The sequence below is a fragment of the Siniperca chuatsi genome, linkage group LG21 (assembly GCF_020085105.1).
Source record: "Siniperca chuatsi isolate FFG_IHB_CAS linkage group LG21, ASM2008510v1, whole genome shotgun sequence".
In the NCBI taxonomy this organism is placed as follows: domain Eukaryota; kingdom Metazoa; phylum Chordata; class Actinopteri; order Centrarchiformes; family Sinipercidae; genus Siniperca; species Siniperca chuatsi.
The window spans coordinates 19,297,161-19,303,646 of record NC_058062.1 but is presented as its reverse complement, the minus strand read 5'-3'; positions in this window follow the sequence as shown (position 1 = coordinate 19,303,646).

Genomic DNA, 6,486 nt, shown 5'->3' with positions numbered 1-6,486 from the left:
CGAGCTTTGTCTGATTTTTTTTGTTTGTGTGTTAGCTGTTTTCCTGGCAACACCATGAGGGTCGTTAGTGGGTAAAGGATTGTTTGGGCCTGGTCAGTTGATAGTTAACAAGGAATGTATGGACAGATGGCTAACAAGGGAGATGTCACTCTGCCTCCACCTTCTCCTCTCTGACAAACAGAAGCAGCAGCAACACACTTTAATTAATTTAGAAATGTGTGATGATAGCTTGATAAACAATACAAGTTTTGTCACATCTACATTATAGAAGGTGCAAAATGATGACATTAGCTAAACTGTGAAGTGCATTAATTTTGGTGAGTTTGAAAGAAGAGAAGAAATTAAAATGATTCTAAATATGTAAACTTGGTGGTAAACTTCTTATGGAAATGTTTTATTTTTAGGTTGACCCTTGTGACAGTTTCACAAACATTTTATAGGACATTCTCTGATTAGCATCACTTAATGTCGTCACTTTTCTTCTTCTTTAACGCATTTAAAATATGTATTAATAATAACCCAAAAAAGCATATAGTGATATTGTCAACTAGGAGAAGTACCTTATATTGGCTTTCCTCATGCCTGTTTCAATATATTGAAGCATCCAAGCGTTGGACACAATGAATGATGGGTAGTCTTAATCATGACAAGGTGTGCATGAGCTGTGATGCAGCTGCTGCTATTGACTGATTCAGTGCTTCAGGGAGTGCATTGTGGGTGAACATGATTGTAGTCCTTATTTTAAAACAGGAGTCACTGCCGTCAGCACTAAAGAATCACACTTAGACTTTACTAAAAGTTACTTTTAGCTTCTTAAAGCTTGAAGTCAAAGTTTAAGACAATTCTTGAGACCATTTCTTACAAGTTCATTCATACTTGAAAATGGTCAATGAGTAGATTGTAGTGAATGTCCTAAAACATGCAATGTCACTAATTCTTTAAAGGGGCACTCCACCAATTTTACACATAAAGCTCAGTTTACTCGTCATGAGGAGCACTACTCAGCTGGGGAAAACAGCTGTATAATGTCTTCTATGGCTCTGGAGCTTTGTCAAGTCTGCAATAACCTTGATGATGTCATAATGATGTCATCGGGGTTATCTCAGCTTGTGCTTGGAGATGACACATTTTTAACAGAAAACCTGCGTTAAAATCTATGGACGTGCTGTTTGGCGTCTGTGTTTACAAGGTAGGGACAGATTTAGAAAGAGATGCTGTTTGGGTAATGTAGGATCAACTGAAGAAGCAATTTCTGAAAAAATTGCGGGTGTGAATGATATGTGTTGAATAATACCAATAATGTCTGAAAAATGTGGAATATTTTAAGGTTTGTTGAAAAGTTGATGCCAAACTAAAGTGCTGGCTTTAAAAGTTGAATCATAGCAATAACGTATGAAAGATGTGGAATATTTTAAGGTCTGTTGAATAGCTGACACTAAACTGCAATGCTGGCTTTAAAGGTTGAGTAGTACCAATAATGTATGAAAGATGTGGAACATCATAAGGTTTAAATGGAGGTCTTCACCATCTTGGTCAGCTTTTATTTTGAAAATCTGAAATGACACTCTGTGTGTGTGTGTGAGAGAGAGAGAGAGAGAGAGACAGTGGTAGATTTGAATTGTGCAATTTTCTGCAAGGTAAAATTATTGTTTTTCTCAATAGCTACCATTTGTTTTGGTATGAGATGCTGGTTCTTTAGTGCAACATTTAGTGGCAGTGAATATCGCTTACAGCAGTGGTTCCCAACCACTTTTGTCAGAAGTACCCCACAGTCCTATCAGATGGGCTTAAGTACCCCTTTGATAGATGGGATGGCTTTATGATATTGTTCAATGGTACTTTTCAGTAGTTTTGGCCACATTTGCAATTGTACTACTGCTATTTGGAGTGACAGAAACTGGTTGTTTCAACCATTTACAGTATCTTTACTTTTAGCTTTTTGTTGTCTTTTTAACTAGTCTTTTTGCAGTCTTAATCAACTTACAATTGACTCAGGTTGGTGGAAAACTGAGGCATGTCTTGCGCAGGCTACCATAGTTATTAAGTTATTGTGACAATAATTATAAAGATCACCATCACACAAATTTGTAATCTTACTTGTGTATTGAATTTCCTCCTAAACATATCATCAAATCAAAATGTCTATATTTTCAAATTAGCTAAGCTGCACAATTTTTCCACATACCCCCTGGTAACTGTATAAGTACCCCTTAGGGGAATCACTGGCTTACAGGACCAAAGGTAGCTTAATCATAGCATAAATGTCATTAAAGAGCTTAACATTTTGATATTTGAATGTTTTCTGTAGCTAAATGGATGCAGGAGTAGCAGAAATGGAGTTTATTGAAGAGAGAGACAGGAAAAACAGAGAGAGTGATTGACAGACAAACAGACAGACAGGAAGTATAAGAGATGGACAGAGAAAGACAGAGACAGAGAGAGACAAAAGGACAGAGACTGTTTTCAGAATCAAGACGTTTCGGCTCCCATCCGGAAGTCATTCGCAATTGGTAGACAGAACACTCCTGGACGAATGAGGGACTACACCGTCTTAAAAGGACAGAGACAACAGACAGACAAAGAGACGAGAGAGACAGAAAGAGGTAGGTGTGTGTTTGTGTGTATGTGTGTGAGTCAAACTGCAATAATTAGCTCATGTCAATCAGCTGTGACTCCCCTGAGATCCAAGGTTGCCATGGTGATGCTAACTGCTGTGTGTGTGTGACCTCTGGCTGAATGAGTTCATTTCTTAGACATAGCTGAGGCCCACGTCTCATATTCCTGCTTCTAGCTCAAAGACCGTAACTCTGATTGCCAAAGTTAAAATACTATAAGAGAGAGGAGAACCTGTGGCTGTGTGAGATTTGTGTGAGAATGAGAGCAGGTTAGAAATTTCTTTTTCCTGCCCTCCTCCTGAAAATTCTGGTCTCAGTTAATATGCAAGTCTGTCCGGCAGTTGGCTGTCACTGCTGTCACTTTGAAGCTGACTGTGGCAACTGAGTGAGTTTGTTTGACTCCATAGTTACATGTTTGTGACTGGCACAAATTTTCCTACGTTTTGATGTATAAATTATGTATGAAGAGTGAAAATTGTGGGAATGACAGCAAGCTGAAGAGAAGAGTTTTAAAAATGTGTACAGATCCTTTGCACTCAGTTTGGTCCCTCATTCTAGCTCTGAACATTCCGCCCAATACACACTCATTGTAAACTCAGAAAAGGACTGAATATTTCATGAATTTTGAACTGTGATTGTGTAAAAAGTATGAAAGATATGAAAAAGTTGAATCAATGTGAGAAAGTCCCATGGATTGTGAACATTTTAAAGACATGAGGGTCGTTAGTGGGTAAAGGATTGTTTGGGCCTGGTCAGTTGATAGTTAACAAGGAATGTATGGACAGATGGCTAACAAGGGAGATGTCACTCTGCCTCCACCTTCTCCTCTCTGACAAACAGAAGCAGCAGCAACACACTTTAATTAATTTAGAAATGTGTGATGATAGCTTGATAAACAATACAAGTTTTGTCACATCTACATTATAGAAGGTGCAAAATGATGACATTAGCTAAACTGTGAAGTGCATTAATTTTGGTGAGTTTGAAAGAAGAGAAGAAATTAAAATGATTCTAAATATGTAAACTTGGTGGTAAACTTCTTATGGAAATGTTTTATTTTTAGGTTGACCCTTGTGACAGTTTCACAAACATTTTATAGGACATTCTCTGATTAGCATCACTTAATGTCGTCACTTTTCTTCTTCTTTAACGCATTTAAAATATGTATTAATAATAACCCAAAAAAGCATATAGTGATATTGTCAACTAGGAGAAGTACCTTATATTGGCTTTCCTCATGCCTGTTTCAATATATTGAAGCATCCAAGCGTTGGACACAATGAATGATGGGTAGTCTTAATCATGACAAGGTGTGCATGAGCTGTGATGCAGCTGCTGCTATTGACTGATTCAGTGCTTCAGGGAGTGCATTGTGGGTGAACATGATTGTAGTCCTTATTTTAAAACAGGAGTCACTGCCGTCAGCACTAAAGAATCACACTTAGACTTTACTAAAAGTTACTTTTAGCTTCTTAAAGCTTGAAGTCAAAGTTTAAGACAATTCTTGAGTTACATGTTTGTGACTGGCACAAATTTTCCTACGTTTTGATGTATAAATTATGTATGAAGAGTGAAAATTGTGGGAATGACAGCAAACTGAAGAGAAGAGTTTTAAAAATGTGTACAGATCCTTTGCACTCAGTTTGGTCCCTCATTCTAGCTCTGAACATTCCGCCCAATACACACTCATTGTAAACTCAGAAAAGGACTGAATATTTCATGAATTTTGAACTGTGATTGTGTAAAAAGTATGAAAGATATGAAAAAGTTGAATCAATGTGAGAAAGTCCCATGGATTGTGAACATTTGAAAGTTTGAATGGAGTTTCTACATGAATGTATGTATTAGTGGGAAGAGCTTGAAGATGAGTGAGATTGAAGGCTGTTCTCATTGACTGCCATTGTAACTTTACTTCAAACTAAGTTTTTCATTTTTAAATGTTTTAATGGGATTTGAAAAGTTGAATAATACCCAGAATGTACAGACGATGTGGAACATTTTGACATTTGAATGTTCAAAATGTGGACATTTTCAACATTCCGTCCTTTCATTTGAATGGGGAAAATGTCCTGGAAAACCTTGAATATTTTGTAAAGTATGAAAGTTATCACAAATCTGAATAATAGCTCATCATTCATAATTGAGCTGAATATTTGGATGTTTGAATGAAGTTTCTATGTTGAAAAATGTGGAAGGAATTAAGTGTAAGAACATAATTCACTTTTATTTATATAGCACCAAAACATAACAGAAGTTATCTCAAGGCACTTCATTTAGAGCAGGTCTAGACCGTATTCTTATTATTTACAGAACTCTTATTTATAGAGACCCAACAATTCCCACCATGAGCAAGCACTTAGCGGCAATGGCAAGGAAAAACTTCCTTTTAACAGGCAGAAAACTTGAGCAGAACTTAGGCTAAGAATGTGTACAGATGGAGATCAGTGCATCATGGGAAGTCTTCCGGCAGTCTAGACACTGGATCCAGTGTTTTTGGAATTTTATCCATACCAGGGACTAAAAGTAAAGATATCTCTGCCTCTGCTGCTTCAGTTATAACTGTTCTTTTTTAAATCTCTGTTGTTAGTCTCCAAATGTTTTGGAAATGAAATTCTAAATCATTGGAGTGCCCCTTTAAGGGATGTGACATAGGCATCCGTTCCCCAATGTATAATTACAGTGATAAGAAGTAAAGAAATAGCTCAGACAAAACACTTTTTTCTCTTCCAATATAACATTAAAGATGTGTAAATATTCACTCATTCAGAGCAAAAGCAAGTGAAAACAACTATTTGAACAAAATATGGTTTTATTTATTAATCTGCAACATTATGCCATTACCATATTACTGTGGAGTTATCAGAGCATGATTTTTTCCCTAACAATGAAAAATGTTCCTAAATCAGTGGTAAAGTAAATTATTTTTCATGCTGGGCCATCCCGATGACACTAAATATTCCACTCACTAACTTCCTAATTCACAGCATCAGTTTTACAGTGGCAACACAGAAAAAAAGACACAGACAAACATTCCTAATGTTATCAGCTTTAATGGATTTAACTGAAATAAGCAAACTCTCTTAAAAGACATTAAGGTTACATGTGCAGTTTTAAATATGACTAAATATTATCAATAACAATATAGATTATAGTTCAACAGTGATGGCTAGGCGATGCTGTCAGTGATTTGCAGCAGCTCAAATTCATTTCACTTAATTGCAACAGGTGTGTAGACAATTTGTCGTGGTTAGATTGTGTGACACTATGTCCTGTTGATCAACAACATGGGACTGAATAAGACATTATAGTTGAATCTGAGCTTTGATTGTGTTTTTTTGATTCATTTTTCATCTTTAGTAAGAGTCAGATTTCCATTCCTCTTCCATATCTGGAAAATGGAGAGACAGAGAGCAAAATATTAGACTCAAGAGTTGACACAAACTAGGCATTTCTCAAGCAGGAATACTTGAGAAGATGATGGCATGAAAGAGTTTTCACAAGCAATGAAGATGGGATTTTTAACTCTTAATATACACATCTGAGGACAAAATGAAAAATGCCATAAAAACTTCTAGGTGAAATCTTAAAACAGAACAATTTTCCTGCCCAAATAATTGTGCAAAGATCAGTACAGGTTGAAAAAAGATGGCAAAATCCAGATTTATAGTTCTTGCACCAAAGTAACATTTCCAGGAAATTAAAAATGTCATTAGGGAGTTTGCATTACCTCCACCTAAACTCCTTTTTCCCATGAGTCCAACAAACATTTCTTTATCTTTATTTCCTGATGAAGAGAGACAGAAAGACAGAGATAGATTTACATCTTAAATCTGGTGGTAATCTAAAAAGAAAAGCAAGACACCACTCATGT